Raw genomic sequence first — 16,270 nt, 5'->3', positions numbered from 1 at the left:
TAGGCACTTACAAGGAGAAGCAGCAAAGCCAGACATGATCTGAAAGAAAGGAAATACATGTGTAAGTGGAAAAATAAATTGTGCTTATTCACTACATAGAGCAGCGCGCAACCTCTGACCACATTGTCTTGTGTGCAAAGGAATATCTTCAAATCCACGCTACAGAAATCACAAAAATATAAGCGGTAGAGAAAAAACTCCACGTGATAGAAAAAAACTAACTGCAGTTTCAGAATCAGCATACCTATTTTAGTGTAAATAAGCTTGTTCCCCAGTGTTATTATTATGATTATTAAACATTATTTAACATATTACGCAGGGCTGTACATTGAATAGAGGTTGCAAATGATGGACAGGTACAGACAGTGACATATGAAGAGGCGAGGACCCTGCCCAGAAGAGCTTACAATCTAGGAGGTGGGGGAAGAATCACACAATAGGAGGAGGGTCTTTAGTACTGAAGGATGAAGAATTGTTTTCAGCTTCATCCCTGTGCCTGCACTCCATCCTAAATATATGAATCCTCCTGGCAGTAACCACTGTGCATATGATGGGATTATATAATAAAGATATTAGCAATAGTAAAAGAACCACAGGATCAGTTTTATGTATAACTTTTTTTCCATGGGATTTCATGGGAGTCGTGCAGCTACTGCTAAATTTTACATGGAGCCCAGACAAAAAGTTTGGTCCTTCTGGGCTAATGAACAATGTGGTTGAAATAGTAAGCTACGTGTCCAACACATTTTTAGTATTTCCCTAACAGACTCAAGTAGTAAGTTAGGGTTTACAACAGGTCAGAAAATGACTCTAATTCCAAAATCCTGGCCTGTATGTGGCCCTCGTGGACTGGAGTTGATATATACATAAATACATACACACACATGAAAACACTCATGAAAACGGGTGTTTATGTTTCATATTACTTTTATAGAGTTTCCATGTTCAGTCATCATCGCACACAGTCGTTGGTCGAGTGTCAGCCACAGGTCGAGCCGGATGGGAGGGGGGACCAGGCACATCTCATGCTGAAAGCACTATGGTTCTGTTTTGTGTCTGCTCTTGATGTGCAGCAGATGTGTACAGCTGGGGTTTGGCTTCCAACAAATATCCCATGATTTCCAACCAGCCTGGGTGGCACCAGGGTACCAATATCACGCAACCACTCGTCCCCAAGATAATTGTATGACATTCCACAGCTGAAAATATAGAAAACATATTAACAGGAAGAGATGGGAAGACATAGACAGGGAGGAGAGATGAGCGGAGGAGTGAAGGGACACAAAGAATATAAATGGGAAGGGCGAGATGTTGTGATGACAGAAAAGGGTAAACTGAATCATCTTAAATCTGGAATACACATTGTGGCAGCTGCGCCTTCATTTATTTGTCAGCACAGCTTTTATGTTTAACTCATATTAATGAAAAAATGAAATCAAACACATATACAGGATGTCCTTATCTTTTTTTAAAGCTGAAACACCTAAGCATGGTTTGCATAGAAATGGATTCAATTAAAAACATGCAATTCTAAAAAATGAATCTCTTGTGTGAAGGAACATTTCATAGACTCATTTACTAAAGCTGCACATGGTGTTCCTTGCCAGTAAAATCATCATTTTTCATCATCATCCCAGCGATCCAGAGGTAGCTGCATTTCTAAAAGTGAACTTGTGTTGGTTTTGAATCCCCAGCTTCTCAGCATACACGTTTCTAAAGTTGCACTTAGCCTTGCCCTATTCGACCTCCATTGATTATTATGGTCAAGGCATGGGAGGTGGAAGAGTGCAGTACCAATCACGACTTCCTATACTGGAGTCACTATTCGCTTGTTTTATTTGGAATGTATGTTTCATATTTTTTAGCACTGCTGTTAAAGCTCGCTGCTGTCAAATCTGCAGATACTGTTTCCTTAAGAACCAGCAATGCGGTGCAAGGGACTAATGCATTACTCTTAGCCTCATCGTAATAGAAAATATTAGTTGGGAAATATTACCAGGTTTTAGTACCATGCCCCATTTCTAGGTGCAATGCACATTAGATTCCCAACATACAGTAGTCATGCAGTGCTGACTATAGAAACCCAGTGCAATCAGCAAGCTTTATATATAAAACTTTGTTGGTTCGTCAGTATCCAGTTCTGTACTTTTGACCCAATCACTGCCCTTTCTGTTGCCTTGATAAATAAGCCCAATGCTATTTACAAATCTGCACTTCACCACCTCTGTGTTTCTCATGAGATTTTTACATGAAACATTAGAAATAGTTTCCTATGGTGCCATTCATCATTTGGCATTATATGTACTTTGTGGTTCTCGGTATTTCTCTTTTACATTCTGACCATGTGTGCACTTTTTATTGGAATAGAGTCGTCATAATTTCCTATACTGCCATTCACACTTTGGCATTCCATGTGCTCTGTGGTTATTTTTTCTCTTTTTCTTTTCTGCCCATGTGTGCATTTTTCCTAAAGTTTCACATCTATGGCATTTAAATATAGTTCGAAACGTATCATTTAAATGTGCTGGGTGTTAAACCAATACCATTTTACAGCTGAGGATCACATCAAGGGTCATAGACATTTGTAAATGATTTGCTGCAATGTACATTTAATAAAGTAACTTGTCACTTGAATAACAAAGTATAGAAAGAAGAATAGGATTGATATACCTGTCCTCTGATTCAAGGTGTTCAAGAGCTATGAATAACTGATAAACCTTCACATTCAACACATTTAAAGTTTGTGTCTCCTGCCCCATGGTTTAGTTCCTTCTGCTGACCCCTCCATTACTATTGCATCCTTGGTTGGAGAAGCCACAATGTGCAGTGGGGCATCCGATACCACCATGAATATCTTGGATATGAATAGGCCAAGGCTATGCAAATTAAAGGGATTCGCTGCAGGTGAGTATAGGGTCACTTTCTTTGCATGTAATGCTCATTTTTAACCCAACAATGGAATTCTCTTACATCCACATACATAGTTATTCTTGGCCCCAGGCTCTGTTTTATAGTTTCAACACCAGGTGCTGGCTGTCTCCTCAACTTACCAATGGCTGTGTCTCTGAATTCAGGAAAATATAGTCCACATGTCTCTACTAATGTATTAATCCAACAATTACTCTCACTCTGCAAGAAAAACAAACAAGTGACACGTTGCAGCTTACCCTTTATACCCCGAACTCTTGTTCCCACGTAAGGTGTCTTCATACTCCTTCAGCTGTTGCCGTTTTTTTATCTTTATACCTACAGAGATCAGTGCTTCAATTCATATTCATACTCCTATTTAACAATTACAGATACTTCTAGCTTTCTATACGTCTCTTTCTATAAAAGTTATAATAGTACATGGCCATTTTTCAAAAATCTTTTTCTAACTTACAATATATACTAATCTTTTACAAATCTTTCATTCCTGTAATAAAATTAATAATATTACACTTTTAACACTTTTATTGCATTTTTTATTGTGAAGATGCTCAGCTTTCTAATAGGAAAGCCCACTATTTGATTGTGTCTCTGTGCAAATATTCTGTATATGACTGTCTGAGCTAGTATCAGGAAGGGAGCTGTGTGAATTTGAAGTTAAACTGCAGGAGATAAATGCCAAGTTAAAAAGGATGCTAAAATGTATTACAGATACTATGGAATATTATAAAGTGTGCTTTTGATACGATTTTATTTTTTGTTTTCTAGGAGATTAAGGTCAATGAAAATAGTAGAAACACTGTAATGTTAACCATTTGGTGTTGATATCTAATTTTTAATACCATAAAATCCACTTTCTATTTGTGTTGGTGCCTAAAATATTATCTTTTGTAGAAATATGTAATTCATTGATATTAATCCAGGACGTGAAATAGAATTAAAAACAGACTGTAAATAAAAGGTGAAGGAGGGCCAGATCTTCAGCGGTATACAAACTTTTCTATCGCCGAGTTATTATTCTGAAAAGTTCACCAGGATCTGGCCCTGGAAGTTTTCAGGCATATACTAAATGGTTATTATTAACCTAATTAACAATGATCAGATATGATGAGGTCATTTATTTACACAGGTGGATGGGGGGTTAGATAAATCTGATCATTCTCACCAGCTAGAAAGTCCACATGAACAAGCCAATCCCTGCTGTTGTCCGCCTGTAACTTATTAAACAGGAATTCTAGCCGAGCATATTATAAATATTTCCGGGGGATATCCGTCTTCCTCAATACATGTCCCATTGAGTCTTTAAATCCCAAGTGGAGCTTTCTGCCCTTTGAAGAAGGATTGGACAGGGTGTGAGAGGACAGAAGAGCAAATCTATGCAATACATGTAAAATCATAATGCACGCCGTACTCAGAGCCCCATGCATGCTGCAAATGTATTGGCTGAATCAACTATATTTAGATGAATGACAGTAATCAGAAATGTTTTCTTTAGGCGGTGGCAAACATTTTTCTTTTAAGTTAATCCTAATTAAAATTACAGGAATTTGTATGATGTTATATCCGCCGACCATTGAATCATTTTAATGTCTAATTATAGTTTTATAACTTGTCATAAATGTATACACTTTCTTCTGTCCTGAAGTAAGTATAAAAATGTTACCTTCTGACCTCCTCCTTCAGTGCTCTGTACTGGCAGAGCTCAGTAATAGCCATACCTATCTATCCCACCAAATACTTGTTTCTGGGGATTTAATGGGGTTTAAATGTAACATTTATTATATATACTGCAGACTGCAGCTTACATATGATAATCAGTGAAGAAAATGTAACATTATTGGCCATGGTAAATAGGGGCATTTGAAACAAGCAGGTCTTTTTATTGATAATATGCAAAAAGTACTGCCATGTTACCAGACAATGCTCACATGTTAAAGTGTAGCCCTCACACTTGTTTAAATACAAAAGGATTTTTGCTGTTATACATATCTTCAGTCCAGAGCTGTCGCCACCATCCTGTCGCCACTATTTCAAGATTGATTGGTGCTTACATCATATACCTTCAATATGGGCAAAAGAGGTATATATGGTTTTATTGGCAAAAAAAATTTAAGAGGAAGGGCTTTATGTAATTCTTTATAGCAAGTTAGCCAGTTTTGTCATCCAGAGCCCCCTCCTTGTAGACAGCACAATTGGTCTAATTACACCCCTGAAGCTTCATTTGCCTTGCACACTTCCCAATTAATAGCTCATCTGCAAAGGCACTGCCAGTCATGTGATGCCATGAATTTAAAAGTTCTGAAGACTTCGGAGGCTGATTGACACAGAGAGGGTCAGAGAACTGGATTTCAGAAGTTTCCTCCTGCTTTCCATCCCAAAATGTCTTACAGTGGCTTCAGGCTCATAGAATAGCCAGATGACCACCAGGAGAAAAATAGGTGGCAGGTGTGTAAGTGGCAAACTAGGAAGCTGTAAAAGTAATCAGAAGCCTAAATTCCTTCTACAGGAATAAAGAATTTGGATGAAAAACGTTTAAATAAACACAAAGAAGCTATTGCAGGTATTAGTTTGTTTTCAGCCTCGGATTGCCCCACCATGGTACGTACAGCAGTGGTAATAAAAGTGTCCATTTTCAGGTCCTAGACCCCTGTTCCTCTGTCCCCCATGGTCATGCTTCTTTCTGGGTTGATATATATATAATAAAAATGTATTATTTACTCATTATAAAGTTTTATTTCCACTTAATCGTCCATACAGCCTCTGTTATTTCATTTATTTTCTCAAAAGATAATATAAAGGGGAAGTAGTTGCAGGAAATAAAAAAATACTGATTGGTTTAACAATTACTTTTTGTGTATTCATTTTGTATTGTATTTGCAAAATTGTGACATAGGCAGGGTGTGTAATTTACCTAGAAAAGTGTCCTTCTTCTCTGTATACAAATTTGGGGGTATGTCATTCCAATACCACAGGGGATGGGCATACACATCTGGGCACACTAAAGGACAGAGCATTCTTCCAGAGGCAGTTTGGATCAGGAGACTAAAAGAGAAGATCAGGAGAATTTGTAACTCCCCATTGTGCAGCCATTACACCTTTGGACTTAGTAGGATTGAATGTTAAAAATGTGATGTTATGCATTTCAACCTATTTAATCTATCATTAAAAAACTGGATCATTTAACAAATGTGTTCTGATATATTGGCCTACAGTGTGGGCACAACCTACCTGTCCTGGGCTTCAGTTTCTTGTCCTGCCAGAGATACAGAAGAAACATTCCTGAACTCATGGATAGGAGAAGATAGACTATCACTGGGGAACCTGGGTGATCCAGCAAACCTGGAATCTGGTACAGAATGTAAAACATTTGCCAACTAAGAGCAAAACATTTTTAAGAAATCCATTCCACATTTGCTGGATATCCCAGGTTTACCCCTGATAGTCTATTTTCTCCAGTTTTGGAGAGCTTTAATAAATCAGTCCAATTAAAACTGCATCCCTATCAGTGTTAATCATATACAGAAAATCTGAAAATATATTTCAGGATTCATGATAAAGGAAACAAAGAAAAAGCTGGTTAGACAACAAAGGCTTATAGGGGAACTCCCATGTTGGTTAAACCAAGACCATAGCACACAGAATACCTACACCAGTCATTTTGTAAATAAATATTGTTTGACACTACCTACTACATTACAACCTAAAAATACTGTAACTTTCTAAAACTTGTCAAAAATGTAGTGCAATATGGCACCTGGAGGCATTCTGTATACTGCGGCCCCCAACTAATTATCTACTTTTGTGATTGGCTCAATACTTTCTTCCACATCCACTGTAATAGTAGCTTTAGTTTTGGTGAGATAATGCGTGAGGGTAAATACTTACAAGGGATGCAGAGATGGCAACTGGAAGAAAACCAGGAGGGCATCAGGCATTTATAATGAAGAAGTGCAAGAATTGAGAAATAATTTTTTAAACATTTTTTGTATCAGTTTAATATATATATATACAGTAGGGATGAGTGAGCGAGATTTGTAAGTTCATACTTGCTACGAATCGGGCCTTTCTCGCTTTTTCCGAACATTTAGGCGAGAACGGCCTTGTAATTCAACATGAGGTTGTGTTCTCGCCGAACGAGCGAGGGAAAAAGCAAGGGGCGGGAACAACCACTATTTCCGGCAAGAATCGCAGCTGGGAGCGAATCATTTGCTCCCAGGATGCACAGCAAGGCCCAGCAGCCAATCAGGAGAGATCTAAGCACAGGCATATATACAGGGAAGGAGGGAGGGGTTAGTCACTCCATCTTGTGTTCTGTGTGAAGGATAGAAGCAGGGAGAGATCTGCATTGTGACAGGGACAGGTTAGGACCCTTCTGTATATCTGTATATATACAGATACTGCAGTTTTTGATGCTGCCCGTTCCTATGTACAAAAAGAAGCCAGTTTGCTACAGAAATATTTCTGTCCTACTCTAAAAAAATACAGATATTTCAGTGTTTGATACCTCTTGCTATTTACTAAAGAAGTGAAATTCTGAATGTGAGTGCCTTACATAAAAAATTCCAGATCTCGGCCTTTGAACTGTTCAGATTATTGCAGATCCCCCACTTTATACTTATACTTTATACGTTCTAGGCTGGGGCAATCACCTCCTGGGAAGGCTCCGTCTCCCCTTGAATGGATTTGTGTCAGTAACTCCTTTGGTAAAGGAGTGGTCTCGGCTATGTACAATACCCTAGTCTGCAAGCATACCTCAGCCCCTCTACCTTATGTCTCCCATTGGGGGGGGGGAACTTGGCCGTGTCCTTGGAACCAGAGGAGTGGGAACAGATTTGGGATACCACTACTCACTGTAGCATTAACAGTTCTGCAGTCGAAGTAAACTATAAGTTATCGATGTGCTGGTACATGGTTCCATTGAGATTGGCCAAAATAAAACCAGATCAGAGCCACAAATGCTTCCGTGGCTGTGACTCCCCAGGCACCTTACATCACATTTAGTGGGTATGCCACAAATTGCAAAGATACTGGACAAAGGTCTACCGAAAGGCTTATACGGTCACAGGACGGTCCTTCCCTAAACGTCCTGTGGAAGCCTTGCTTAATTTAAGACCTGAAGTTTGCACTGTGACTCAATTTCTTTTATTACCACATTTATTCACAGCAGCTAAACTGGTCATAGCAAGAGCTTGGTGGTCGACTACTCCCACCATTGCACAGGTCAAGCAGGTCAAGGCCCCTTTTTTTTTTGGTTTGCCGTTTTTAATTAGTTCGGTTAAGTCTCCCCCCCCAGAAGGGGATCATACTCCCCACTTTGGTCGCTTACGATTCAACAGCCTATTCTTTAGAGCAAGTCAGTTGCAATATCCCTTTGATTGTTTTACACTTAATTCGGATTTTGTTGTACAATTTTGAGATAACATGTTTGTTTTTTTTCTTTCTCTCTCCCCACTCTCGGTTACGGAATGTTTTAATAGACTGTTTTGTATTGGAATTGTATCTCTGTTCTATTTTTGTAAAATTCCAATAAAAATTCTAATAAATTATTGAAACAAAACAAAACAAAAAATTCTGTCCTACTATATAAAAAAAAGATATTTCAGTGCTTGATACCTCTTGCTATTTACCAAAGAAGACTGTTTGTTAAAAAAAAAATTCCTGTCCCACTATATAAAAATTACAGATATTTCAGCCTTTGATACTTCTTGCTATTTACCAAAGATTATAGTTTGGTACAGAAAAATTTTTGTTCTACTATAAAAAAATACAGATATTTCAATCTTTGATACCTCTTGCTATTTACCAAAGAAAACCGTTTGGTACAGGTGCCCGAATAAGTAAAAGATGAGTGATAGACACAGGGGAAGGTGTGGCGTTGGGAACCTGCTGCATCTGGCAGGGGGCATACTTCCGCCACTGTAGGACAGCAGCAGCAGCAAACTGTTAGAGGCAGCAGTACAAGTTGTCAAACAGGTCTGAGATGTGGTAGGAGCACCGGTACGCTGGTAGATGCATTGAGAGGGCGGAATACAATCATACAGCCACGTCATGTGGAGAGTATTGTGGACTGGGTCTCAGGGGCCTCAAGTGCAGCAGGCTCTTCTTTGGCAGCATCAGCAGCAACCAGCACAGCCGTGACAGGAGCAAAGACAGGAGTTAGCGTGGCTAATGTGCCTGTACCTCCCGATGACTCTCCCTTGTTGTTTGACGAACAACCTGAGGATTTGTCAGTGCGAATTTCAGAGCAGGAGGCAGACTTTGAGACCCTTTGAGTGTGGTCAGCACTTGCTGGGCAAGGGTTCTGGATCAGTGGTTGCATTTGCAGAGGTTGGCTTAGATGAAAATGAGGATGATGATGACCGTGATGTCACCTGGGAACCACCGGTACGTGTAAGGGCTAGCAGCAGTTCTGAAACAGATGCAGAGGAAACGCAGCAGCAGCAAAAGACTCGGGATGGAAGGGGCCGCCAATCTGCCTCATTTGAGTCCCAAAGAAGAGACAGAGGAGTGGGCACAAGCAGAGGAACAGTCAGAGACGATGTGACCGTGGGGGAGGTAGAGCTAGAGCAGATGCAGGGCACCCAGCAGATGCAGAGGCAGGCAAAGAAAAAGAGCAGCAGAGTGGTTGCACACACCTCTCCAGTGTAGTCCTTTTTTACACTGAAAGACAATGACAGGTGCGTAGCAATCCGCATCCTGTGCCACAGGCACATCTGCAGAGGACAGGCTGGATCACCTTTGGGTACAACATCCCTGCTTTCCCACATGCGCAAGAACCACAAACCAAAGTGGGAGCAGTACTTGCATTCTTCTAAAGGTGCAACCACGTCATCCTCTCTTCTTCCACCTACATTGACTCTTTCTCCACCTCCAACTGTCATTGCTACTATGTCTCAGGAGCTTGGTGCCAGCCAGACTTGTAGCGGAGATGAAGTATCAGCTTCTGCCAGCAGGTTTTGTGGCGTCAGACCTTGTTTGTCTCCGCAAGATGGGTATTCCAGTGACCCCTTCAGCTCCCCTAGCTCCCAGTCCCTTCAGCTCACTCTACCAGAGTTCTGCACAAGGCACCAGCCCCAACCAACAGAAGAGTCATCAAACTCGATTCACGTCTATTGGCCTTGCAGCTACTGCCGTACAGCATTGTGGACTTGGCTCCCTTCTGTGACCTGATGGCCAAGCATCCGTGGAATATACCAAGCAGGCTTTACTTCTACCGCACAGCTGTTCCCCGTTTACCTGCACATGTAATAGAAAACCTCTACCTGGCATTGGCATTCTCGGTGTCTAGCCAAATCCACGTCACCATGGACAGCTGGACAACCAGGCACGGAGTGGGACACTACCTATCCTTCACCGCTCACTGGGTGGCCTTGCATAGCTCAGTGGGCGGTGGTCTGCAAGTGGCATTGCAGCACCTGGTTCCCCCACCGAGAGGTGTGATGGGAAAGCATGGGCCACCCCAGTCCTCTCCCTCCTCCTCTCCCTCCTGCATTCCTTCTATCGTCAACCCCTTTCTTTTCAACACTCCTCCTGAAAGGCAAGCAGCGGAGGGCACTGTGGTTAAGCGGGCGCGCCACTACAGCTCCCTCAAGCACACGCATTGCCAGGCAGTGCTGAAACTGGTGTCCTTGGGGGAGAAAAGTCACACTGCCAGAGAACTCTTGTCCGTATTCCACAGAGAGGTTGAGGCTTGGCTGACGCCCTCCCGGCTATCAAAAGGCAATGTAGTGTGCGACAACGGGGCCAACCTTGTGGCCTCACTGCGCATGGGCCGCATAACACATGTGCCCTGCTTTGCGCATGTACTGAACCTGGTGGTGCATAAGTTCCACCGCACATACCCAGGGCTGTAGGACTGAGACAGGCTCACTCTATCTGCAGCCATGTATGCCAGTCCCCTACTCCCGCTGCGGTGCTTAGCAAGATCCAGGGCCAACAGAGGCTGCCACTGCATAGACTCATTTGTGACTCCGTGACAAGATGGAACTCCACCCTGCACATGCTACAGTGTCCGTGTGAGCAAAAGCTAGCCATCCGCTATTACTTGGTCAGCGTGGTGCTTGGAGGCAACGGGGCCCATGGTACAGCCACACAACTGAGCTATTTTACCTGTGACCAGTGGCTGCAGATGGAGACGCTGTGCAAGGTACTGGCCCCCAGTACCCAGGATGAGCCCAGGGAACCCCTCTTTCATATGTGTGTCCACATGTTGCGATGCCTACGAACCGGGATGATTACTGGCTGGCCACCCTTTTGGATCACCGCTACAAGGACAAAATGTCAAATTTCTACCCAACCCAGCGCAAGAGTAAGAAAAGGTGACCCGCCTGAGCAGAATACTATGTGACTGGCTGTGTGAGGAGTTCCGCGCACCACATTCCACAGAGGGAGCTCAGACGGACACTGCCTCCACCATACCCCCCTGTAGTGGCGGCAGCAGCAGCAGCATCGGCAGTAGTGGCAGCAGGCCTCACACATCCAAAAGTCTAGGCCAAGGCAAGGAGGATTTTCTGGATGCCTGGCGAAACCTGATGGCGCCACTTCAAACAAGTGCAGGGAAATAACCAACAAGAATGGCTGAAGCGCATGATGCACGATTATGTTGTCTCTTTTCTGGCTGGTGATGGTGGTGGTGTTGACGACAGCAGTTATGAGGAGGATGCCTGTCCTGACAGTAGTGACGCCATTACGTTTTGGGGCAACAGGCTTGAAATCTGCCCGCAGTTGGCACAGTATGCCATCAAGCTTCTTTCGTGCCTGGCATCCAGTGTTCTGTCCGAAAGAACCTTCAGTGTCTCTGGCAGAGTGGTCACGGACAACCTATCATGTCTGACGACGGAAAATGTCAATCCCCTCACCTTTTTGAAAATGAACGAAAGGTGGGTTACTAACAACTATCATATCCCCACTGCAGATGTCACTGATTGACTGACACAAGTACTCACTGGCCAACCAAGATGCCTCTGTGAACCCACACTGCTCCTCTGCTGAGTCTGTGGCTGCCTATCACCAACACCCTGTCAGCTGAGCCTGCCTCGGTTGAATTTTTCTGCTAGTTATGAAAACCCTCAGTACTGCCACACTGATAGGTACCATTGCCTTTGCCCAATTTTTCAGCTAAGTATTGTAAGATTGAGGGTTGGCATTCATGTCATCCACTTCATGATGCAAAGTAGCAATATTGTCTACCTTCCTACCGCTTCCGGCACCACCGACCACAGCAACACAAAACATCGCACAAAACATCTTGGTCTGGCCCTTCACAAATTTCATATTTGTATTTACACACTTCTGGGTGGCATTGACGATGGACTCTAGATGCCCGTTATAAATGTGGTCCCTTCTCCGTCTCAGGGCCCACCGCCTTCTCCTCCTGCTGCTGCCGCCTGTCAGTACTCTGTTCACTAAAATTGTACACTTCTGGGTGGCATTGATGATGCACTACACCAAGCTCTAGATGACAGTTACCAATGAGGTTCCCGCTCCGTCTCAGGACCCACCGCCACCTTCTGCTGCTACTGCCTGTCAGTATTCCATTCACAAAAATTGTATTACACACTTCTGGGTGGCATTGACGATGCACTACACCCAGCTCCTTATGACTTTTACCAATGCGGTCTTCCTGGCGATAGCTGATCAGAGGCCACACATTTCTACTTCTCTCGCTGACCCACACTCCGTCTCTGGTCCTACATCCTTTTGCCTAATGTCACCGCACTACTTGTCCACAACTTGGGTGTCATTCCTAACACATGTCATCCAGGTAATGATGCCAAGTAGCAATTATTATTAATAAACATGATTTATATAGCGTAAACAAATTATGCAGCTATATACATTAGGAGTGCGTACATTAAATAGCAATGCATTCTTCTGCTGTTTTGACAGGAGAGACTGTTGCTAGTGGGTTGAGTTCACCCTTTCTCAATGTCCTAATGTTTATGCTGCCTTCTGGGCGCTGTCCATCACACAAAAATCATGTTTGCCTGCTGTCACTTTGCCTGCCATTTTCTGGAAAACCACAAGGTCTTTTGGAACTTTTGTATTTGTCCCTTGTTGCCACTGTTCTCCTACACATACCCAGCATATTTGGTGGTTCTAACATGTATAGGGGCTTTGCTATTAATGTTTAAAGTCGGCCTATTGACTTTAAAAGAATTCGTGAAATCAGTTTGCCAAAATTTTGTGAACTCATCGGAAGTTCGAGGATGTTTTTGCCAGACTGTCAGAGGCCTTCTCGCTCATCCCTAGTATACAGATTTTGTTTTAAATATACCCATTGAATGCCTGACACAAGGTGATCAGAGCTACTGTCGCAGCACAGAAAAATCACTTGAGGCTGGCTCTGTAACCTCAATCAGGGAGGATCACTTCTCTGGGCTATTTAATTATAAACTCAGAGCTACATTAGTTGGACATCACAGGCAGGATCAACAGATATTTTCGGGACTATGCAGGGGAAATAAAGAAAAAGTATACATGAAGATGGATTTTATTATTTAACACAGTGCATTTTTAATAGGAGGCCATATTTCTTATAATTAGGTGTTGCGGCACTTATTTGTTTTTAACTGCAGGCCCCAGTTGTACAAATCTATTTTGTATTACTGGAGTACGGAAGGGTGTTTATTGCTGTCCCTGTATTGGCTTAGAATATTTTACTGGCCACCCTTTACATGGAAGTGATACACGTGGTATAGGATATAAAGAGAAAGCACATCATTGTTTCTTGGATGTTATTGCAGCATAATTGGTCTGTGGCACAGACTTGCTTACAACATCATTTTGTGCAGGTGACTCACTAACAGATTTGGGTAAAAGTGATTAATGAACCTCATATCAACATTAAAGGAACTCTGTCATAAGTGGCATGAAAACAGACATTGCTAATATACTTCTAAAAAAATGCTAACTGCCCAGCTGCCATGCAAACCCTCTTTTCTTTATTACAAAGGGTGGTTAACTAGAACAAGTAAATGAATAAAGAGTTTTGACTTTACTGATCTGTTCAAGGCCCTGAAAGCATAAAAGTCAGTGGGTTCTGGAGAGCCCATTCACACCTTTCTACTCTGCTGTGTGGTGTTAATGTGCATACATTATATTGCTAGATAAGATTCATTCTGTGTGTTATTATAGCCCATTACTCCTAATAAAATCTTTTTTTCTGATGAACCACAAGCCACAGTATTGTGTTGCCTTACAGTGCTCTGCATTGTAGGGGTATTATGAGTTTGTCTTTGGGTGCCATGGATCCCCAACAACATTCATAAGGTGCCATATCGCAATGCAACAATGAGGATCTAAAGGTTTCCTTTAAGAAAATGTGGCAAAGGCAAACCTTTCCTAGGAGAATTTTGTCCATCTTGACCTTTTTGGGTCTGACTTTTTGAGTCCTAGCCTGTTCATTTTGTCTAGGTTTGGGCAAAGGACTAAGTGTGCTGAACCAACAACTTGACAGCCAAAAAAACAGCTTGAGTAGAATGAAAGGTCACAGTTACAGCCTCCATGATTCTCCCAGGAAATGTTTCCTGTTAGAAGATTTATGAGCAGTAAATTAAATTAATCAATTGCTAATGCAATCCAGAAATCACAGAAGTCTTAAGGCCCGTCGGGACTGTAGAAGAAATGTCACCTATCTTCCCATGCTGTACCCCAACCAGTCACACTCTGCACCTGAGTGAGAGTTTGCTAATTCCTGAAATCTTTAGTGTCATTTACAGTTATCTCCAAACCCCTCCATGGATCTGATATCCAGCTCATCCTTGTGAATGTGTCTCATTGAAAGGCTTGCATTTAATTATAGGGTCTCTGGAGTGAGGATGGTATATAAAGTTCAGCCTGGGTTGTATATCCACCTCCGAGGGTTCCTAATTGAATACAAATTTTGAATTAATTAAAAGTCAGGCAGCTAAATTGCAGCAAGCTGGATCTCCTGATCCTCTCCCTGTAATTCAGAGCTGGGATAATCTGACAAATGAAGTTGGCACATCATCTTGTGGTTTGGAGAATGGAAAGATGAACAGCTGGAATTCAACTCGAGAGTTTCACGGAGTCTATCCAAAGGCCGCCTCTATCTCTGTGCCCCTCTCCCCCCTCTCCTAGTCAGACTGAAGTCATCCTGTTCACAAACCCATTTCCCTGCTGTTTAGTTAAAAAGTTATTTAAAACAACAACATCATTACAGAACATCTTGCTGATGACTTCAGCGGCTGCTGGGCCCCTTCACTAACACAGATGGGGCTAACATGACCAACTCCATATTAGCATTGCTAGGACATTGGTGATGGAGAATGGCTCATTGTATGAACATGTTCCTCCAATCAGACAACTGAATAAGTATGTCATTTATCAATGAAAGTCCTTATTCAAAGAAACAATATGGGGTTGTCATTACTTATCCACTTATGCACATGCTAGTAGATTGGCATTTGGTAAATTTGTAAATTTGTCAAGGTAAATTTGTCCTTTAGCTTCAAAATGTAACAATACTGATTTTACTGGAACCATTGGATCCATAGGAGTGCCAGGCAGCCAGCATTTTGATGGAGATGCAAACAATGGCAACACATATTAATTTCAAAGAAGATTTTCTATAAGACACAGATAAACCAACAACAAACCCCAGGCCAGACCCCGTCCCTGTTTATGGGCAAATTATTATCAATGGTACAGCCGTTTAGAAACTACAATAAAGAAAAATGTCTGTGTTTTCTATGGTAACCAATCATATTAAGTCTTGGTGGAAATGGAAGTATGACAGCTGGAATCCTATTGGTCATTTGAGGCTACAAAAACATTTCTATAGTACGTCAATGTACACAAAGCATCATAAAAAGTTATCATTGTGAAGTTTGGAGAAGAACTAGAGAGGAAGTCTGAAAATATAATTTACCTAAGATCATAATTAGTCCACTCACACTTAGTAGATTGATAAACAGAGTAGATTAGATAGAGAAAGACAGAAAGAAAGAGAGAGAGATAGAGAAAGAAAGAGAGAGAGAGTAAGAAAAGAAAGAAAGAGAGAGAGAGAAAGAAAGCGAGAAAGAGAAAGAGAGAGAGAGAGAGAGAGAGAGTGAGAAAGAAAAGAAAGAAAGAGAGAGAGAGAAAGAAAGCGAGAGAGAGAGAAAGAAAGCGAGAGAGAGAGAAAGAAAGCGAGAGAGAGAGAGAGAAAGAGAGAGAGATAGAGAAAGAAAGAGAGAGAGTGAGAAAGAAAAGAAAGAAAGAGAGAGAGAGAGAGAAAAGAAAGAAAGAAAGAAGGGAGGGGAAGAAAGGGAGAGAGAGAGAAAACACAAAAAAAGAGAGAGAGAAAGAAAGAATGAAAGAAAGAAAGAAAGAAAGAAAG

The 16,270-nt window shown here is 41.9% G+C and overlaps 1 long non-coding RNA gene across 1 annotated transcript in view; it reads right to left on the bottom strand.

Moving 5' to 3' along the window:
• Positions 1 to 827: 827 nt before the first annotated feature.
• LOC140342836 (uncharacterized) overlaps positions 828 to 16,270 on the bottom strand; it is a 16,706-nt gene continuing 1,263 nt past the window's right edge. The window contains exons 2-3 of the long non-coding RNA XR_011923170.1: positions 3,168 to 3,246; positions 828 to 1,199 (exon numbers count right to left, since the gene is read on the bottom strand). This is a non-coding gene — a long non-coding RNA (uncharacterized lncRNA). The remainder of the gene's footprint in view (positions 1,200 to 3,167; positions 3,247 to 16,270) is intronic.

The sequence above is a fragment of the Pyxicephalus adspersus genome, chromosome 1 (assembly GCF_032062135.1).
Source record: "Pyxicephalus adspersus chromosome 1, UCB_Pads_2.0, whole genome shotgun sequence".
NCBI lineage: Eukaryota > Metazoa > Chordata > Amphibia > Anura > Pyxicephalidae > Pyxicephalus > Pyxicephalus adspersus.
This window is presented reverse-complemented; position numbering and strand designations above follow the sequence as displayed.